The sequence below is a fragment of the Myxine glutinosa genome, chromosome 8 (genome assembly GCF_964187855.1).
Source record: "Myxine glutinosa chromosome 8, kmMyxGlut1.1, whole genome shotgun sequence".
Lineage (NCBI taxonomy): Eukaryota > Metazoa > Chordata > Myxini > Myxiniformes > Myxinidae > Myxine > Myxine glutinosa.
The window spans coordinates 128,301,587-128,319,479 of record NC_136268.1 but is presented as its reverse complement, the minus strand read 5'-3'; the positions used below and the strand labels follow the sequence as shown (position 1 = coordinate 128,319,479).

Below are 17,893 nucleotides of genomic sequence, written 5' to 3'. Positions count from 1 at the left end.
AAAATGAGTTAGTTGAGTGTGAACTGTGAGGTCTGAGTTAGTCGAGTGTGAAAAATGAGTTAGTCGAGTGTGAACTGTGAACTCTGAGTTAGTCGAGTGTGAGGGAAGCGTGATTTGGGTGGAGGTGAGGAGTCGAGTGGTGACGGTGAAAATGAGAGCAAAGAGGGTACGGATGAGGATGAGGTGATGGGAGAAAGATGTTTGTGTGTGTGCGTGTGTGTGTATGTTTGAGTGTGCATGCGTTTGAGAGTGTGGGTGTGTATGTGCGTGTGTGGGTTCGTGTGCAAAGATCTGCGAGACCAACTGGGTCTGACTGCCTCAATGCAACGGAGGTTGTGAATCCATTAATTGATATAAATCCACTGATGTGGATCTGTGACTGACCGTGGTTATGGATCTGGCGTTCACGTCCATCTTTGCAAATTAATATGGCTCGACGAAATTTTTTATAATTAAATTGGGAAGAAAATAGTGTCAGAGGTGGGATTCGAACCCACGCCTCCATGAAGAGACCAGAATACCCACCCATGGAAGCACATGGAAAGCTTGAGAGCCTTGAGTCGGGCGCCTTAGACTGCTCGGCCATCCTGACACTTCGAAAGTGTGTCATACCCTCCAAATAAGTTACTGACACGCATCCAAGCCAAAATACCCTGAAGACACTTGAAGTTCCAAAAGACCATGAAGACCCAAAATGCCCAAAATACCCCAAAGACCCAAAATACCCTGAAGACTGATAATACCCAAAAGATCCTGAAGACCCAACATACCCTGAAGACCCAAAATACCCTGAAGACCTTAAAGATCCAAAATACCCTGAAGACCCATAATACCAAAAACATCCTGAAGACCCTGAAGACACTTACAGATCCAAAAGACATGAAGACCCAAAATTCTCAAAATACCCCAAATACCCTAAAAGACCCAAAAGGCCATGAAGACACAAACTACCCAAAAGATCCAGAAGATCCAAAATACCCAGAAGATCCAAAAGACCCTGAAGACACTTAAAGATCCAAAAGACATGAAGACCAAAAATTCCCAAAATATCCTGAAGACCCTGAAGATAGTTACAGATCCAAAAGACATGAAGACCCAAAATACCCCAAATACCCTAAAAGACCCAAAAGACCACGAAGACCCATAATACCCAAAATATCCTGAAGATCCAAAATACCCTGAAGATACAAAAGACCCTGAAGACACTTAAAGATCCAAAAGACATGAAGACCAAAAATTCCCCAAATACCCCCAAAGACCCTTAAAAACAACGAAGACCCAAAATATCCCGAAGATCCGAAAAGACCACGGATACCCAAAATACCCCGATGACCCTTCACACCCAAAAAGCCCCAAAATATCCCGAAGACCCAATATATGCAAAAGATGCTGAAGACCCTGAAGGCCCAGAGTGTGAGGGATGCGTGAGTAGATTGTGAAAAATGAGTTAGTTGAGTGTGAACTGTGAGGTCTGAGTTAGTCGAGTGTGAAAAATGAGTTAGTCGAGTGTGAACTGTGAAGTCTGAGTTAGTCGAGTGTGAGGGAAGAGTGATTTGGGTGGAGGTGAGGAGTCGAGTGGTGAGGGTGAAAATGAGAGAAAAGAGGGTACGGATGAGGATGAGGTGATGGGAGAAAGATGTTTGTGTGTGTGCGTGTGTGTGTATGTTTGAGTGTGCATGCGTTTGAGAGTGTGGGTGTGTATGTGCGTGTGTGTGTTCGTGTGCAAAGATCTGCGAGACCAACTGCGAGACCAACTCACTAAAGTGAGTGTGAACTGTGAGGTCTGAGTTAGTCGAGTGTGAAAAATGAGTTAGTCGAGTGTGAACTGTGAACTCTGAGTTAGTCGAGTGTGAGGGAAGAGTGATTTGGGTGGAGGTGAGGAGTCGAGTGGTGAGGGTGAAAATGAGAACAAACAGGGTACGGATGAGGATGAGGTGATGGGAAAAAGATGTTTGCGTGTGTGCGTGTGTGTGTACGTTTGAGTGTGTATGCGTTTGAGAGTGTGGGTGTGGATGTGCGTGTGTGTGTCCGTGTGCAAAGATGTGCGAGACCAACTGGGTCTGACTGCCTGAATGCAACTGAGGTTGTGAATCCATTAATTGATATAAATCCACTGATGTCGATCCGTGACTGACTGTGGTTGTGGATCTGGCGTTCATGTTCATCTTGGCAAAATTATATGGCTCGAAAAATAACGTTTATAATTACATTTAAAAAATAATGTCAGAAGTGGGATTCGAACCCACGCCTCCATGGGGAGACCAGAATACCCACCCATGGAAGTGCATGGAAAGCAAGAGAGCCTTGAGTCTGGCGCCTTAGACCACTCTGCTATCCTGATACATGCAAAGTGCGTCATACCCTCCAAATAAGCTACTGACACACTCCAGTACTTTGGAGGGTTCAATTTCATGGCCAAATGACCAATGTCAGAGCTGTTGCACCCACAGTTTGGGTAAGGTCGGTTTATGGAAGTAGAAAATATGGTTAATGGAAATAGAAAATCTCAACATCGATTTGTTCTGTGAAGTTTATTTGGATGCCTCAAACTGCCATCCTGGTAGATGCTGGTGCTTGGTGCTGCATCTCGGAGCATGCCAACTTTCGGCTGTCCTGTTTTCATTCAGCTTGTGGAAGATTGATATCCCATGGACCGTTTGAAAAAAATAGCTCATTGCATGCGAGTGCCCTGACAAAGTTCCCCTTTTTGGCGATGAGATGGTATGTGTTCAATTCATTGTAAAGAGATATGGATATTAATTTAGAATTAGATTAAATCTTATTATAATGGAGCAAACGTGTTTGGTTATGTTTGTTCCTTGCCAGAAAATATTCCGTATGTGTGTTGGTTGGTTGGTTTGTCTGTCTGTCTGTCTGTCTGTCTGTCTGTTTGTCTGTCTGTCTGTTTGTGCGCAGTACTACGTCTACATCGTTGCACATAGCATCGCCATACTTTACACACATATTTGCCTTGCCCTGGAATAGACTGTGCCCAATTTTTAACTCTCTAGGCCCAAGGTCAGGCTCAAGGTCACCCAAAATGTGAAATCAGGGGGGTCAGAGTTTTCATTTAAAGTATATTTCAAACCACTATAACTCTAAAAGTACAAGAGATGTGCATACACTTACTGTTTCTGACATATAGGAAGTCACATACGACATTTCATTTGGCACCATGACCTTTGACCTTGAGTGACCTTCAAAAGGTCAAACTCAAGGTCAAAAATTGTTTTTTACCCCTAATAACTCTGTCAAAGTACATTCCGGCAAGTCCTCGGTCTCACACCGATTCTCATATGTATGTATGTTTGTTTGTGGCCAAAACGTCTTCTTCTTTATTTAAATATGTACGGAAAACCAAAAACAATCCGTGAAGGCGTGCGGTGAAGCAGTGTGACTATTTATCTATTAATTATGTGCTGTTGGAATGTCGGTTGCATACAAACAACAACAACAACAACATGCATTTTAAGGCAATTTTCCCTGCTAGAGCGGGGGTTAGCCTTGCGGTCCCCATGACAATCTTCTCCATTTTGCCCTATTTTCTGCATCGCTCCTTGTTAACCCCCTCGCCCGCATTTCTTCTTCCACCATCTTTAGCCAAGTCTTTCTTGGTCTTCCCCGTCCTCTACTTCCTTCTAGATTCATTTCCATCACTCTTCTCAACCAGTCACTTTCATCCTTCCTCAACACATGACCAAACCATCTCAACCTGTTCCTCTTCACAGCATCAATCACAGGCTCTATTCCCATCATCTTTCGCAATCATCATTTGTCTTCCTCTCTCTCAACGATACTCCGCACATCCATCGAACCATTCGCATTTCCACCCTTTCCAACCTTCGTTGCTGCTCTACGTTCATTACCCATGTCTCGCTCCCATAAATCATAACACTTCTCACACATGCAGCATACACCTTTCCCTTCAGCTTCAACGACACTCCCCTCCTCGTCAGCACGCCACTCAGTTCCCGAAACTCCTTCCATGCACATTTCACTCGAGCAACCGTTGCCGAGTCTGATCCACCTTCTCCATTCAGCATGTCTCCTAGGTAACAAAATGTTTTCACACCTTCCAGCTTCATGCCATCTCCAAGATCCAACTCAACATTTCCTCCATCTGCAGCTCCCTCTGTGCAGACCTCCCATTTGAATGTAGCTGCCACACTGGTTAATGACCCTCTCAAACCACTACATTTTTAATGAACCCACTCAGCGCACATTGTACATTGAATGGAGTTCACTCCAACACCCTTCCTGCACACAGCACAGGGCCACTTCCCAGTTCTTTCCACCTCACCACATGCTTTACCACTTGCCATCACCTTCGTCTTTCTGATATTCACCTTCAGACCTTTTGTCTCCATACATTCCTTCCACTTGTTCATCTTTTCCTTCAGTCCATCCATACTTTCCGCAATCAACACAAGATCATCTGCATACAACAACTCCCACGGTAAACCCTCCTTTACGTTCTGAGCCAGCACCTCCATCACAGCTACAAATAGTAGTGGCCTTAGTACCGACCCCTGATGCACTCCCACCTTCACCTCAAACTCACCACTGTTCCCATCCTACGTCCTTACAGCTGTGCGTGCTCTTTTGTACATTGCCATCACTACTCTGATCAACCATTCCTCCACTCCTAACTTCCTCAATGCCCATGTCAATACTTTGTGTGGAATCCTATCGAATGCTTTCTCCAGATCAACAAACCCAAGAAACAACTTCTTCCTCTTCTCCATGTACTTCTCCTGCAACTGCCTCACAATAAAAAGCACGTCTGTCGTTCCTCTTCCTGGCATAAATCCAAACTGCATTTCGTCGATCTTCACTTTCTTCCTTATCCTCCTCTCCAACACCCTTTCCAATACCTTCATTCCATGCTCCAATAACTTTATCGCTCGGTATGAGCCACACTCCAGAGGGTCACCTTTCCCCTTGTATAGAGGGACGAGGGTACTCAGTTCCCAATGCACTGGAATGCGGCCTTCTTTCACCACCAGATTACAGATCTCTGTCATTCTCTTCACACCCCAACTTCCTGCTGCCTTCAACATATCTCCCACAACTCCCGTCAGCCCACCCACTTTTCTACTCTTCATTGCTTTTATTGCTCCCTCAACTTCCTTCTCAGTTATCTACTCTGCCGGTCCTAAAACTGGGTTACTCTCTATGTTGCCATCCCATTCATTCTCTGTATTCAACAGCATTTCCATATATCTTTTCCATCTTCCTTTAATTCCATCTGGGTCGACAACGATTTGTCCCACTTCATCCTTCAAGCAACTCACCCCCATCACATCACACCTCTCTTTCGCTATCTGCTTTGCAATCCTGAATACTGCTCTCTGACCCTCTTCCGAATCCAAACGTTCTCGGTTCGGTTGCATCCTGACCATTAATTATGTACGTCTATTAATTACATACTGTTGGAATATACCTTTCAAATCTTGAGACGGCTGAGACCCCTTGACCTTTGTTACCCCTTCAAGCTCCGCAGGACCCTGAAGACGACCAAGACCCATAAAGACGCAAAATACTTGAAGACACAAAAGACCCGGAAGATCCAAAATACCCCGAAGACCAAAAAGAAGCAAAGGACCCAAAATACCCCAAAGACCCTTCAAGACCAAGATGACCCAAAAGACCCAGAAGACCCCGAAGATCTGTCTGTTGCTTATGATCTTTCTGTTGCTTTTTGGCTCACCTTGAACATAGTTCTGGGGAACTTATGGGATGGCATGTTGTCCGTCCATCAGTCCATCAAGCGTAAACACTTGCAACTTCTTCTCCGAAACTGCTAATGGGATTGTGACCAAACTTGGCACAAATGATATTTCGTGTGTTGCAACTCAAGTTTGTTCACGGCATTAAAAAAAACAATCGATGTTTGAAGGGATATACGGGTGGCCCAGGTTTGACCCCTCCAAAATAGATATTTGCTTTCTTCTCGGAAACTACACACACCATTTCAATGAAACTTGACCAAAATCTTCATCATCTGTCATGTACCAAAGTTTTTTCACGGAATTAAAAAAAATCGGGCTGTAAGGGGTATTACTGGGGGCAGTTGTCCCCCAAAATATGCATTTGCTTTCTTCTCAGAAACTGCATAATTACATTTTAACGAGCAGGATTATAACTAATTAGTTGATATATGTGGTATGGAAATTACGTGCCCTGGCTATGAATGGAACCCAGGGCCTAGCTGGTGAGGTGTACCAGTGCTCTGCCATCTGAGCTATCTGAGTGACCCTAACCAAGCATGCAATTTTCCCACACATAGAATTGCCACTCTCTATCCGTCAATGCTTCTGAGGCACTGGCTGCTAAGGATACGAAAATTGCATGCTGGCTTAGAGTTGCTCAGATAGCTCAGATGTCAGCGCTGGTACAGTTCATCAGAGGACTTGGGTTCGATTCCTGGTCTGGGGTCTAAGGCAGTCTATGGGAGGGTTGCACTTGCCCCCCAAAATACATATTTGTTTTTTTCTCAGAACTGCACCTGCAATTTCAATCAAAATTGACCACAAACTTCATCACCTGTGATGTACCAACGTTTGTTCATGGCATTAAAAATTTGGTCCTGGGGGATCTAAGGTGTGGTTGCCCCCAAAAGTATGTATTTGCCTTCTTCTCAGAAACAACACATACAATTACGATGAAACTTGACCACAACGTCCCGTTTATCACTCGTGATGTACCAACGTTTATTCACATACAATTTCAATCAAACTTGATCACAACCTTCATCACCTATAATGTAAATCTGGCCCTAAGTGTGTCTATGGGGAGAGAGGAGGGGGGGGGGGCGTATTTTACCCTCTTCCCTGTTTACTTTACAAATGAGATGGAATTCATGGAATATTTACCCCGAGCAATCCACTTGGTGCGAGCCAATTCTTCTGTTTTGTTAACGGTTTTTTTTCTTTGATTCCCATATGGCTACCAGACCATATGACCGATGACATTATAAATTTACATTCTCCAATATAATCGTTGTGTCGATCATGCTCAAGAAATTTCATGCTGATCGGACTAAGCATTGTACTTGTCGAATTATGACATCATAATTAAGGCACCAATGACGTCATCATTAACAACACATATTCACTATGCAGAGTTATTTACAATGAGCCATGTTTCAATTTTTCCCATGGAGCGGTTTGGAGCTATAGAGGTGCAAAGTTTTTCGAAAATGTCGCCCGTACCATACCACGTGACTTATGACGTCATCATTATCAGTAAAAATTATACAGGCAGAGTCGCTCCTATGGTGAAAATTTCGTGTCAATCGGACCAACGGTTGCCGAGAAAATGAATTTTAAAAACCAGCAACGGTACCCACCCTATGGGCGGGGCTTCAATTGGGAGGCCCAAATGAAAAGGCAAAATATCAGAAATTGAAGGTTTTTTATTTTAAACGATTTATATAAACATCCGTTGAATCATATCACACGCAAATCATCAAAATCTAAACAGTAACTTTAGAATTTCAATAAAAGCCACATCACTGTTCATATCGGTAAATATTATTCCATCGTGTTTCAAATCGTGATCGATACACTATGATCGTGAATCGTGATCGATAATCGTGTTCACAATCGGTATGTCGTGTGTACTCCCGATATGTGTACCAAATTCCCGATACGTGTTACTGTACCAAATCAACAGTTAAAAGGGTTTTGAGCCGATAGCTGTTACGGCCTTGGCAAGATCGATGCAGACATGTTGCTTTCCCGGGGTGCCGCACAAACGGCTGCACCGATTGCGCGGCACCCGGGAAAACAACATCGTCACAATGAGAACAATGAACGTTATGCGAACGCGAATGTTATGCGGGAGTCCAAATCTGAGAATGCTGGAGACTAAAGCTGAAATTGGGAAAACTAAATTACCTATTTTACTCCTGGAGATCCCAGGATTATCCACCCAAAATATCTTTGCGATCGGTACAGCAGTTTTTACGGTACCTTCGAACAGACAGACAGATGGACATTTGGTGAATTATCGTAAGATGCAGACACGCACGTACGTATGCCGTACGCAGGCAGCAATCACTTAACCCCGCTTTTCCCTTTGCGAGTGCAGGTTAATAAACCCTTTAAAAGATAAGAAAACTTGTTTCAGCCATCTATATGCTTTCCGTGTGTGTGCCGCCATTATTTCGACTCCAATTTAATGGTCCTAGGAGAACAGTAAAGTTAGAATTCATTAATTGAACACAGTGCAATAAAAGATGATTCGGTCCATCTTCTGAGTCTATTTCGGCGCTGAGGTTCCTGTTTTAACAGGAGTTTCAGACGTGAAAGTACAATATAATTCCTATAGACCTCTATAGAAATTTTCTTTAGAATATGTTTTTTTTTTTCAGGGTCCGTGTGTGTGTCCGGTCGGCGACAATTGTCCTAATCGAGCAATAACGGTATCCCCTACACAATTGGCAGCATTATCAATCAGATGCTGGGCAATCTGCAAACAGTATGATGTAGTTGATTAAGCTGACGATAGAAGGGCCGGTTTCAATTTAAATTAAAACAAATACTCTGCCTCCATCTTCTTCTTCACTTATAATAATGGTGAGTCTCATTCATTTCGGTGTCTCATATCATTTAGATTCAGAAAATGCTTGTTATATTTCACACTTTTACTTTCAACATTTCCATTTTATTCATTCAACAGTGGTATATCACTGTATCAAACAGTATTTACAGATTCACTGGTCAACAGACAAATTGGTTCTGACTTATTTTCAACTGTTTCTAACTAATTTGGTGTCCACGAATCCGAATCTGACCATAAAATTTCGCTATCACGTAACGTTGACGTAGTACATCATAAGTGTGGAAAAAATATTTGGAGCATGCGAATTTCTTGATTAAGTCTCAATAAGTCTATTTATTATCACAAAAAATAATATGAACTTAAAGTTTTTATTTACATCACATAAAAAAATGTAAATCTCCAAAAATAATATGAACTTTAAGTTTTTATTTACATCACATAAAAAAATGTAAATCTCCAAAAATAATATGAACTTTAAGTTTTTATTTACATCACATTAAAAGTGCTTCTGAACTTTACTTTTGCGTTTGTAGGAGCAATCACTTTCACGCTGTAAAGTCCAACAGTAGTCGCCCATCATGTTTGGATTGAATCGGCCTTGATATCGAGTCTCCATGATGGCAATTTCCTGGTGAAACCTTCCTCCATGTTCATCACTGACATCGCCAAGATTTTGTGGAAAGAAGTCCAGATGAGAATGGAGGAAATGTATCTTGAGTGACATTCGAGCACCGAGTGCCTGGTAACTCTTCAACATCTTGTCCACAAGGTCTTCATAATTTGGTGCTCGAAATTTTCCAAGGTAATTGTTAGCAAGAGCCACAAAGCTATCCCAAGCAACGCTTTCCAGCTCAGATAGTCTGGTTACAAAGTCCTGATTAGTGAGTACAAGACGAATTTGAGGACTATTGAAAACACCCGCCTTTACTTTGGCCTCAGATACAATGCCTTGGGACTTCATTAGCAAGTAGTGGAAGCCAGCACCATCTTGATCCATGGCCTTCACAAAGTTCTTCATCAAACCAAGTTTCAAATGAAGTGGTGGTAAGAATACCTTCTCAGGGTCAACAAGAGGTTTGTGAATTTCAAATGAAGTGATATTCCTATGGTATACTGTTTCTCAAAAACTGGATGTGCTCGTGAAAATTGGATATCATAATCGAAATCTACAGGTTCATGTTGGTTAGAATCACCTCCAAATATACTAGAACCATAAAACTTTTCAAAAAATTTTGACCAGTGTTATGCACCGCCTTTTAAAGCATACATAAATCTATCTCTATCCATAACATTGCTATTCCCGTCAGCGAAGCGACAGACAGGTCTTATCTTCCAGTGGTATAAAAGGTCAGACATTTGATTACATCTTTCCAATCCTCAAGACACTGAACTGGCTCTCAGTGCACCGATCCCAGTACGGTACACCAAAGTATGGCTGATAACCTTTAAAGCCAAAAATAAATTCATTCCAGGCTTCATTTATGATGCTTTCACACCCTACACCTCTGCAAGATTGCTACAGTCTAACAAAGGGAATATTCTGGTCATTCCTCACACTCGGGCTCACACTACCATGAATCCTTTTAGTTATCAAGCTTGTTCAGATAAGCTTCACAAACTGCTCCCTTTCAAAATCCACGCAACCTTATCAATCGTGGTTATAAAATCATTGTTTAAATGTTTTCTTTTTTTTAATCCTTTTTTTTACAATTGTTTTTAGAAAAAAATTTTTTTTTAACCTTCCTTTCCTCTTATTTATTTGCAAAGATATTTGAGATTTTACCGTACTTTCAAATTAAATCGCACTAAAAATAATCCCATTGATCGATTTGATTGATTGATGTCCTGCTAAGGGAAATGGTGAGATGGGATTGATCCTGGGGGTGTTCACCATGGGGCTAAAGCAACGGGAATTATGCACAGTGCTGTGGCAATGACTTTTGGTGGAAGGAAACCTCCAGTACCCTCTATAATCTTCATTGGAAGGTTTTTTTTTTTTTAAAGACAAAAGTTCAACTGAGAGGCATTTCTGCTGTGGGGATTGAATAAAGCTGCAACTGCTGCTTTTGACTATCGGGATTTAAGCATACCTATTTCCAATGACCTTAAGTTGGAGATGAACACCTATCACTGTGTGAAAAAAGCTCAGCAATTGTCGTTCTTTTTTAGAAGGTTGAAAAGTTTTGGTGTCGGCCATCCTGTGATGATCAGGTCCTATCGCTCAATGATAAAGTGTCCTTACCCTGTCCTTCACGGTTTGGTATGGCAGTTCGACGCGGGATGATCGATCCCACCTAATAGTAAAGACTGCTTGTAAAATTATTGGGTGTGATCTGACTTCCATTAAGAGCCTGTACTCCAGTCGATTCGTGAAAAGAGCAAAAGCTGTCATCCGAGATGAGTTACACCCAACGCATGACATTTTTGTACTGTCTTCTCTTTGCTTTTGGATTTTGCTGTGCTACACCACCTGTTCTAAACTCTTGCTGTGGATTTCGCCACGTCGAACTCCTGCTCTGTTCTCTCTTTGCCTCGTGGACGACACGATTCTCTTTCCCTCGGATTTTGCCACTTGGACGACACCCTGCTCTGGACTCTCTTGTTTTGGCTCCACCAGACAACAGGTGTTTTGGCCTTTGTTCTTCGTCGACACCCATCGCTTCTGCGCCGATGTTTTGCGCCATCTGGCTGACATGCAAGCGTTGGCATTTCTACACGACTCACCTGCGCTGAAGTTCATCTACCTGTGCTAAGTTCATCCATGCCGACTTCGAGGCGGCGGTTCGTCCTTCGGACCTGACCTCATCGAACTGCGAGCCGCGCACACCAGACCATGTGGTCACCAGCGAGGCAATTCCAGCACGTACATCGGTACGCCCTTAACCAGTGCCCCTTTTCCCTGTGTGTGTGTGTCAGAGTGTGAAGGCACCAAGTCGGGGTTATTATTAGGTAATAATTGATAAGCTGAATCTTCGTCTCTGTTTCTCTGTGCCTTCAAAATAAAAGGCTGTACATTTTGTTGTTACTTTCCAACCTGTTCGGTATGTCCTTTAACCAATTGGCCTAGCATCATCTGGGACCGAATTTGGCTAGACTCAGGTCCATAAATCTCGTGGGGGTAACGCCGCTTTCCACACCATGCAAATCCGCTCGGCACCCATAAGGTGTGGGAAAGTGAGGGTTCCATCGCACGGTTCTTCGGCACGCGCGTGCACCTTGACGTGTGCACCTTGAACCCGGCCCCCGCAACAAAATGTTGTCAGGAGTGGGGATTTGAACTTGACCCTCCTGCAACAATATATATATATATCACTAATGGAACGCCTCTCGCTTCCCAGATCGAGGGCCACGTGGTCAGGAGAACCTCGTCCCTTCTGGTCACACTTTGCCTATCGGCCGGCCTCGAAGACCGAAATTGTGACGGTGTCACCCGAAAAATTTGAAATTACGAAATTTGAAAAAATTTGAAAAAAAAAATTACGGAATTTCAAGTGGCCCAATATCTGAAAATGTTCGCAACATATTAATGTACATTTGTGCCAAATTTGGTGCTTGTATCACAAAATGCACAACAGGTTTGCTATGCTGCTACACTATAGATAGTAGCATGTTTCACATAGATTTTTTTTCAGCGAGGAATATTATACACGGAATCTGAACCAGTGGCAGAGCAGCGTGCTGATTCGCTCATTCGCGCTCATTGATGACGATCACGATCACGTGATGACGTGATCACGAATGATGTTCATGACACGATCACATGATGTTCCTTGCCGCCATAAACTCAAAGCAAGTAGCATAGATTTTAGCATGATTTGCATTTAGCATGATTTAGCATGATTTAGCATAGATAGTAGCATGTTTCACATCGATTTTTTTTCAGCGAGGAATATTATACACGGAATCTGAGGTGGTGGCAGAGCAGCGCGCTGATTCGCTCAGAGCGATCATGTGATGTTCCATTCCCGCCGCCAGACCATTGAACATAAAACACAGTTTGTGTGTGTGTAATGTTACCGATAGAATCCTAAATGGAGAGGCTCACGTACTTGATATTTGGCACAGACATGGCCATTGAGCCTGGGAAGGACATGGCCTACCTAAAAATATTTGACGAGATCCATATTTTTTATTCATATTTACCTCAGCGCATTTCAGCAAGTAATATTATACATGGAATCTGACCTGGTGGCAGAGCAGCGCGCTGATTCGCTCAGAGCGATCATGTGATGTTCCATTCCCGCCGCCAGACCATTGAACATAAAACACAGTTTGTGTGTGTGTAATGTTGTAATGTGTGTAATGTCCGGGTCTCCCTTCCCCTGCCCGGCAACGCCGGTAATGGAGGGCGTCACAGGATCGGTGAGTCTCCAAAATCCGCTTCGTGCTGTTGCGAAGATGCAGGACGATGTCGCGATTGTTGTGCTGCTCTCCGACCATGAGAACTGCAACGTCATTGTTGACTGGCCCTCCCCTTCCCTCCCCCTTCCCCCTCCCCCCTCCATCCTCCCCTCCCCCTCCCTTCCCCCTCCACCCTACCCCCTCCCCTTCTCCCCTCACCCTCCCCCTCCCCCTCCCTTTTCCCCCTCCCCCTCCCTTCCCCCCCCTTCCCCTCCCCCTTCCCCCCTTCCCCCTCCCCCTCCCCCTCCCCTTTCCCCTCCCCCTCCCCCCTCCCCCTGTATGTGGAAATGAAACATATAACTTATTAAATTTTTGTCTTTTAAGATACCGTACTTTTTTGTTTTCTTTTTAAAAAGATATGTCTGATATACTTTACAATTATTGATGAAGTTTAAATAATCAAAGTCAAATGACAGTTTAATCATCACAATATATATTTATTGGGTCAGGACATGCATGGGGTTACCAATCAGGGGCCAGGTTTCCCCTGGCCCGAATGTTCATGGTTTGATTAACGTTTTCACATGCAGCCAAATGACTTGTAAAAAGCCGTCAAAGATGACTTAGAACAGTTTATTCGACGGTGCAGCCTCGTGAACTTTACAATGTCTGAAGCCTCGGCCTAGTGTCAGGTGTGCTTATATTTTCTTTATTTAGTAGACATCCTGCGGATGTAAATGAACACAGATTTTACTCTGAGCGCACATTGTACATCACGTGCAGCAAACTTCACCCCCCCCCCCCGCCTTGTATTTATTGTTATTTTAAAAAAAACACTTTTGTACACCGCCCTTAATGCTCCGTTTGCAACCCACCATCTACAATTCCAATAGAAGAGCCTTTTATGGAAAATGTTTTTCGAGTTTGTTTTATCCTCAAAAATAGATCACAGTGAACATACATTCGTATTGAAAGATTGGTTTTTAAATCCTACCCTCATGAAGGGGGACAGACATCTGTACAAACACACAAATTGACATTGCGTTTTATATGGCAGATTATTTTCTGTACATTGTCAACAATTCATTATAAACTCAAGTTGCATGTAAGTCGCAAGTTCCCAGACACCAATTCTGTGTCTCAAGACAATTTCTTCAATTCCAAGTCAAGTCGCAAGTCACAAAACGTGTCGACTAGAGTCAGCAACTTTGATTACATGTGCTCATTGCGATAATACTGCTTGGAAGTGTCTGCGCCTTATTGGAAGAATAAGAAGAAGACATGATTATTCTGGAATCTTTTTAGTCAGAATGGCTCAACAAACTTGCATTTTAAATAAACTTTCACAATATTCCAAAAGTGTACTTCTATTTATTTATTTGGAAACTTCTTTGAACCACCTAGATAATTTCAATACATATTTCCATTGGCACAGGTTGCTTTTCAGCATCAAGGCAAGTGACTTAAATACTCTTTATTTTCCACTGCAAGTTAAACTTTTAAAGCATGCCACAAACACGTACTTCACAGCAGCATGAAGCACCCATTGTTTCCAAGTCTATGAAAGAAACAGCAAAGTATTCACACATTCTAAATTGGAGATGGTGATGTTATGGGTAATAAGCCTAATTATTCAAAAATTCACCATTAAAGAAAGAAAATGCTCTTGGACAAATGGAATGCGGACTCATGGAGCATGAACCTTGATTGGCATGAACCTTTCCCATTTAGCATCTCTACAGAGATTTTTTAAAACTATAAGTTGTAACTGTTTGGGCCAAAAGAATGTACACCTTGACATTCCTCTGTGATGTGTTGCAGTTAAGTTGTAAAAAGTGTTTCATCCACAAGTTTTTTTTATTTCAGTGCCATATTTTTAATTTGTCACATTTTCCATTTGAAGATGTAAGGGTGCAAACTCTCTGCTTTATATTTATTTATTTGCACAAACCTCTCTCAAAATATGCATCGTTCCATTACTGCTTGTAGCTCCGAGGCTTTGATGATTTAAGTATAACAAATCGTCTTTTGTAACTGCTATGGCTAGGATCATCAAAACATAAATTTTAGAAGGATTTCTTGTCTGCTTCTCATCACTTTAGCTTGTCTGTGTTTCACGATTGCATTGCTGCATTGCATTCACCAAAGCTGCCTTTCAAGGATCTTTTGTCAAAACTTCAAAACCTAGCCAAATATTTCCCAGGCCTTTAGATTTGGCAGTTCCTGGATACCGTATTACTATCAACGAAATACTTTGATGCCAATTGCATGAAGTAAGTGAAGTTTTTAATGAGGCTGAATGAAAAATTGTCATACTTTCCATTTTTATCATGGTCATATTTTTTGAGTAAGGCAATTTTTTAAGAACCATTCTTTTCAAAGTCAATTTTTAGCCCAGGAGCATTAGCCAAAAATGAAGGGGAAGCCTAGAAGAAATTAGTAGAAAGCTGATTTTTTGCACAGAGCTCCAGAATGTCATGTGGATACCCACAGTACAAAGTCCCACGAGTCCCACCTTGTGGCATTTTCAAAATTCAAGATGTCCGCCGGTTAGACGGAAAAACACCGATATCTCATGTACTTCCGATCAATCCATAGAACATCTTTGACGTCTTCTGGTTTCAAGCTGGAATCACTCCCACCTACTTCAGTAGCTACCAAATTCCACAGCTACAGAGCATACCATGCTGTTCAGCAGTGGCAGGGGAATGAACTGCTGCCAACTGAGTGGGGGTGGCAGTACAGAGAGGGACTACTTGTTCCAATCGAGACTGATAGGCCTGTCGCCCCTGAGAAAGTGCTGAAGATGATATCTTGTGGATGCAAGGCGGGGTGTGGAAAACGATGCACTTGCTACACGTCTGGTCTGGAGTGTACCCTCTTGTGTACTGTTTGTAATGGCCATAATTGCAAAAACTCTCGGGACATTGATTTAGAGGGTGATAAGTGTTTAAGTCAGGAATAAGAAAAGTGACATTCAGTTAACACGGTACTGTCCAAAACACTAGAATCAGGTTGGGATGACTGGGATCAAAGAGTTGGTCTGCTTTTGTGTCGTATTGTAATTAAATGTCAAATCCCCATGTGTTGTTTACCTCTTGCAGGCCTTGTGGTCACAATGTGAAACATTTTGCATTAAATAAAATAATAGCAAATTAAACTTATCATGATTTTGATGTTTTTTTGCATTACAGCAGCGGTAATTTTGTCAGCCATCTTGGATTATATCTACATATCATTATCTGAGGTCACTGAAATATATTCTATTAAAATCCTAGTGTGCTAAAACATATATTTAGCCACGAAAAGTACACTTTTATGAGGTGCGAGGCTAAAGTTATCCATATTTATGTATTTTCCATCCAACCGGCGGCCATCTTGAATTTTGAAAATGCCACAAGGTTGGACTCGTGGGACTTTATATTGTGGGCATCCACATGGTATTCTGAAGCTCTGTGCAAAAAATCAGCTTTCTACTCATTTCTTCTAGGTCCTATAGCTCCTGGGCTATTTGGTTCAAATTTGCATTAGGAAACAAAAATTTCTTTAATTTAATCAAATATTGTGAAGTAGACTGCACTCTAAGGTGAAAATTTACTTTTAAATAATTTGAAGTACAGGACTTGAAATATCTACCATTTAAAACTATATCAATTTGTGTTTTTGTTTGTGTTTGTGTGTTTGTACAGATGTCTGTCCTCCTTCATAAGGGTAGGTTTTAAAGGCCAATATTGTAACACAAATGTGTGTTCACTCTAGTCTATTTTTGAGGATAAAACAAACTCGAATTTTTTTTCCCATTAAAGAGTAATTACAGTCACATGAAAAAGTAAGTACACCGCATGTAAAGTTTTGACTTTTTCAACATATTTCAACATACAGCTATTTGATCTTCATTTTAACAATATTGACAGATAAAGATGATATAATATAACAAATCTATATTATAATAGCCGTAGATGATTCTGTCTGTCTGTCTGTTGGGTGTCTGTCCGGGGTGTGGCTTACTCGGTTTGCAGAGTAGCCATTTTGCAGACCCATAGCTCCACCCATTCTGGGAGTGGCTTCATATAATTATAAACAAATATCCACCATTTTATTAACTCGCATAGCTTTGAGGCCTGTTTTGTAGGCCCGTGGTGTCTTGCTCTCTCTCCCAGTTTTATTTCAAATCAAATTCGATATATCATTTCATTTTTCACAGTCGCTAACATAGTTTTAGACTCGGTTGAAAAAAAACGGGAAGAAAATCCGATTAAAGTTGCCGTTTATAGAACGAAATGAATTCTCAAACGCCTGTAACTTCAAGGCCATTGAGTCTCTCTCACGCCTTTATCTCCAATCTAACTCACCATATGATTTCATTTTTATCGATGGTTTCAGACTCGGTGTCAGCAATAATTGAGAACATTCCACACACGCGGGAAAATGCAGAGATATATTTTTAAAAATCGCGTCATGGTGTATCATACACCGCCCAACATGACACCGACGGCAACGTGTCAATATATATTAAAAATTCGCTTTTGCTTTTCCGTTAAGATATATTACATTTTCGTTTGATGACAGTCGTCACAAAAACTTCAACAATGATGCCGACATATATTTCTTCGTTTTTATTTCATTCAACATTATTAGCCGGAAGTAAAATATGTTTCAGGAAATTACCGAGAGATATTTCTTCGTTTTTTTTATTAGTTATGTGCGCACACACTTTAAATAGGTTTATTTGAAATCTTTAATTTTCCACAATATAATTTACTTGCCATTTATCATTTGATGATTACGAGACACTTCCTCTTGAGGATCGTGACAATTCATGCGCTGCGTGGAAACTTCTATTTCCAAAATGAATGAGACGATCGATGAAGAACGCAGACTTGAACAGGATGTAGCAAGAAAACGAATGAGACGGGCGAACGAGTCCATCGACGAACGTCAATGCAAACTTGCGGGGTCACCCGTGGGAATCCCACGGGCATGG

General features: G+C 41.8%; 1 non-coding gene across 1 annotated transcript; it reads right to left on the bottom strand.

Annotated features, from left to right (window-relative positions):
- Window positions 1-2,221: 2,221 nt before the first annotated feature.
- On the bottom strand, window positions 2,222-2,341 carry TRNAL-CAA (transfer RNA leucine (anticodon CAA)). The gene is made up of 2 exons: window positions 2,304-2,341; window positions 2,222-2,267 (listed from the first exon to the last, which is right to left on the bottom strand). It is a non-coding gene; the product is annotated as a tRNA-Leu (tRNA).
- Window positions 2,342-17,893: the final 15,552 nt, after the last annotated feature.